The sequence below is a fragment of the Dendrobates tinctorius genome, unplaced genomic scaffold, assembly GCF_039654945.1.
Source record: "Dendrobates tinctorius isolate UK_male_01 unplaced genomic scaffold, ASM3965494v1 ptg000158l, whole genome shotgun sequence".
In the NCBI taxonomy this organism is placed as follows: Eukaryota; Metazoa; Chordata; class Amphibia; order Anura; family Dendrobatidae; genus Dendrobates; species Dendrobates tinctorius.
The window spans coordinates 4,123,023-4,127,941 of NW_027361825.1; positions in this window are offsets into that span (position 1 = coordinate 4,123,023).

The window sequence follows — 4,919 nt, forward strand, 5'->3', positions numbered from 1 at the left end:
ACACCTTACCTCCTGTGATCTCATCACAAGCCTTTGCACGCTACCAGCAGCATCAGCGTTCAGGCTACTTGTAGATGCTGCTGGTAGCAGAGCACATAATGCCGCCCCCACGGTCACTCACTTTTAGGTGGGGAGAAGATGGAGTGCCATTGCAGCAGCCAGCAGGAATGTGGTGGGGGCCCCCTTAGAAGCTCTTGTGGTGGGGGCCCCGGGGCTGAAGCCCCGCCTGCCCTGCCTATAATCCGGCCCTGCGCGGTGGCGGATTATAATGGGGCAATTTACTGGCCTGGGCTGTGGGCCCCTTAACCCCACTGGGCCCGGGGCAACTGCCCAAATTGACCTCATTATAATCCGCCACTGCCAACAGTATATACCTTTGCCAACCAAAGTTGGCTATCTTGTCATGGTCTTACTATTTTTAGCTTTAGGCCACAGGTGTGTACCTGGTTGTGTTTTATGCAAAGTATTTCACCTTGTAACAAAAGTTGTGTACATTGTTAGGAAATCACCAACAATAAACACAACTTTTTAGGTGAAATACTTTGCTTCAAACACAACCAGGAACACAACTGTGGCAAAAAGCTAAAATTTACCCACAGTTATATACCTGGTTTTGAATACCTTTTTACCTTTGAAATACCCTGTATTTAACCTTTTTTTTAAACATAGTTCGCCGCAGAAAGAAATGACAGACAACCATTGTGAAACGATAATTTAACTTTTATTTAAAAAATTTTTTTTTTTTGTAAAATGTTTTTAAAGTGCAAAAAACTTTTTTAATAAAGGTTTTAAACCCAATGGGCATTTTTATTAAAAAACACACATTACAAATCTGTGTAGTGTGGGGTGGAAATACTGCTGGAGGGGCTGCGGGACACTTCGACACTGGGTGTGTGGAGAGAGGACTGGGATCGTGGTGGGGAAGGAACAGTTAGAGGTGAAGGTGTGGAAAAAGCTACAGAATGGGTGGACATGTGGGAGGCAGAAGAGGTGGTGGGCGGTGGAGTGGAGGGTTGGGCAGGGACTGTAGGAGCAGATGATGTTGATGGAAAGTTGTATGGGGAAGGAGTTTGGTACGGGGAAGGAGTTTGGTACGGGGAAGGAGTTTGGTACAGGGCAGGTTGCTGGAAGTGGGGAGATGTCTGGTACTGGGGAGGTTGCTGGTACTGGTGAGGTTGCTGGTATGTAATAGGAGGGGGAGGATGGAAAGTGGCTGGAGGGGGTGCAGATGTAATAGGAGGGGGAGGATGGAAAGTGGCTGGAGGGGGTGCAGATGTAATAGGAGGGGGAGGATGGAAAGTGGCTGGAGGGGGTGCAGATGTAATAGGAGGGGGAGGATGGAAAGTGGCTGGAGGGGGTGCAGGTGGAGGAACTACAGTGGTGGGAGGTGGAGGTTGGGAGGTAACCTGCTGTAGAGCACCGTGGCACGAATGCATTACATGCATCTGCTGGGTAGGAGATAGTGTTGCCATGCGCTCCACAACAGACCTGAAAAAGGTGTGGTTTGGCGAAGATCTTGCTTCTGAATGCATGGTTTGCAGAAGTGTCTTCACCTCCAGAATGCTGGAGTTGATCTGCTGAAAGCCTGCGGAGATTTGCTCTGACAAGACTTTTAGACAGTTCTGGAAAGATGCATTCAGATGCAAGAACTCTGGCGCATAACTCTTTTCCTGACCCCTCTGCCGCTGTCGCCCAGTACCCGCAGGTGTACTAGAGGTGGCAGGAGCAGAAGGGTGGGGTAAAGGGAAAGCGATCTCCTCACCAGCAGCTTCATGTAATGTAGGCGGCCACGATGCTCCTGTGCTGGTGGATGGGACAGATGGGTCGAATGTGTGGGAAGGCTGGGAAGGTGCAGATGTACCAGGGCGGTCGAAGTGTCCCTCGGTGCCGGTCTCCTCAGGGATCGCCTCAGAAGGGTCCAATCGTGCAGGCTCCCGAGTGCTGCTCACCGTGCTGTGGAATAAAGAGAAAAAAAAACAATTAAAATACTGACATGGTATGGCCCTGGCTGAAAAAAAAAAGTTACATCTAACATTTTTTTTCACATGTGGTGTGTAATATTTACCTTCTAGTGACCATTGTTTCCCGGAGGAACGACAGGGCTTGTGCGTACTTGTACTTGCTCCTGCGTCCTCCAGATCCACTCGGGGCCCGCATCTCTTTATTGAACTCCTTCTTGAAACGATCCCTCACAGACCGCCACCGATTCACAATTCTGTTCCCTGAAACGAGAAAGGAGTGGTTAGTATACAACATCAGTGTTTCACAAACTCCAGTCCTCATGGTCCCCAGGGGTCATGTTTTCAGGATTTCCATAGTAAATAGAAATCCTGAACACATGATCCGTGGGGACCACGAGGACTGGAGTTCGGGAAACACTGGTTTACATCAAGCAACCGGTACTGTATATACTTACGCTCTTTAATCTGGGCCCGAACATCGAGGTCCTCCCAGCGGCCCACAAGGAGCGAACAGATTTCCTCCCAGAGTCGTCAGGTAACGATCAGGTCAGCGTGGCGGCGGTCAGCCATATTCCAGAGCGGCTCCCTTTCTCTGACGAGATCGATGAGGTGGTCCACATCGAGTCCTCCATCCTCACCGTCAGAGTCGGGAGCACGCTGTGAAGGCTGTTAAAGAAAAAGACAAAAATAACATAATTAGCCTCCACAAAAGAAATGAAATAAAAAGTGCAAAAAAACAAAGCAAAAATATTTATAGTTACACGCTGGTGACCGCCGCGTTGCTGTCGCCGACGACCCTGGGAGGCACTGCGAGGACCTCTTGGCCGAGCACCAGATTGGGAAGACTAGAGAAGAAAACAAAAAATGTTATGTCTTTGGATGTAGGCATTTGTTTGCTGTGTGTGGTCTGCAGAACATTGTTTTCTATGTGTTGTGTGTAGTGTGATGTTGTGTTTCTGCGTTTGATGCAAAAAACTTACCAATTGTGAGCCCACTCCAGGTGTCTGTCCACCCCTTCCTTCTTCTTCTGGGGGCTCCTCTTCATCTTGTGATTCCTGTTTTGAAATAAAAGGCAATGAATAGACATATATTACAGAGATGATGGATTTTAGAAATAAAAACTTACCGTCAAACGCTGACGATGCGAGGGAGGGCTCCCAGAAGAAGATGTGCTGTCCTGTTGATGTCCAGACTCCATGGCTGTGGGTATTGCTGCTGCTGTTGCTGCTGCCAGTGATGCCATTTCTGCTGCTGCTGCTGCATCTCTTGGGCGGCTGTTGAATAAAGAGAAACAAAGGGCCAATGAATATCTTGATATTCCATGGCCCTAGTTTGGAGGAATGGGGGATTTGATAATTACCGTCTCTCATCTGCTGCTGGCCTCCCTCCTCAGCATGTTCCATTTGCTGCTCCATTTGGGGTGGTGGTGGTGCTGATGGTGCTGCAGTGGTCTCCTGCCTTCTCCTGCTGCGCTTGGTTGCTTTCTTGGGTGGCATGTTGGGTGTGGCTGTGGGTCCCACTGTCTTGCTTTTATATATGTCTTGTGGGCAGAGCTACTGAGCATGCTCAGACCAAAAAAACCGGATCCGGCCACCGGATCCGGCTTTCGCCGGATCAGGCGCATTGCGGCGCTCATAGGCTTTCATTGTGTGAAAAAGCCGGACGCGCCGGATCCGGCGGGTCCGGCTTTTTCGCCGGAGACAAAAAACGTTACAGTAGCCGTTTTTTCCAGACGCCGGATCGCGACACATTGCCGGATCCGGCGAAAACCGGATGAAACGCATGGCCATCCGGCGCAAATGCAAGTCAATGGGGGGGAAACCGGATCCGGCATTGCATTTCGCCGGATCCGGTTTCTGTCAAAAGCGCCGGATCACGCCTGACGGCGAAAACCTGATGTGTGAAAGAGGCCTAAGAGGGACAGTGCTTATATAAAGCACAGCATAGGGCAGATATTATTATTAAGGAGCATTATTATTTTTAAGGGCAACATTTTGAGACTTGTATCAGAAGGTCAGAGAAGAGGGAAGTCTGCAGAGAAGAGCTCTGGCTGTGAAACATCATCATGGTGTCCTGACCAGATAAAGAAGATAAAGATGGACTTAAAGTGCACCTGTCACCTGTTTTGGCCGCTATTAGATACGGCCAACGCCTTTCAGGGCTTATCTACAGCATTCTATAATGCTGTAGATAAACTCTCGATCCGACCTGCAAGATAAGAAAAATACATTTTATTATACTCACCCGGGGGGGCAGTCCGGTGCGGTCCGGTCCGATGGGTGTCGCAGGTCCGGGTCCAGCGTCTTACATCTTTTTGCAATGCCACCCTCCTGCTTGCTTCATGCCTCCCTGGCATCACGCTCCTGAGCAGGCATACTTCTCTGCCTTATTGAGGGCAGTGCAAAGCACTGCAGTGCGCAGGCGCTGGGAAAGGTCAGAGAGACCCAGCGCATGCGCACTGCAGGAAATTGCTTTGCCCTCAACAGGGCAGATAAGGACGCCTGCACAGGAGCACGATGCCGGGGAGGCATGAAGCAAGCAGGAGGGCGGCTTTGCAAGAAGATGGGAGTCGCCGGACCCGGACCTGTGACACCCATCGGACCGGACCGACCCCCGAGTGAGTATAATAAAACTTATTTTTCTTATCTTTCAGGTCAGATCGGGAGCTTATCTACAGCATTATAGCCCTGAGGCCACGTTCCGTATTTGGTCAGTATTTTACCTCAGTATTTGTAGCCAAAACCAGGAGAGGAACAATCAGAGGGAGAGTATAATAGAAACACTTCACCACTTCTGTATTTATCACCCACTCCTGGTTTTGGCTTACAAATACTGATGAAAAATACTGACCAAATACTGAACATGTGAACGTGGCCTTAAAGGCAGTGGCCGCATCTTATTGCGGGCAAAACAGGTGACAGGTTCCCTTTAACTTCAATCAGAAAAGACATCACCTAT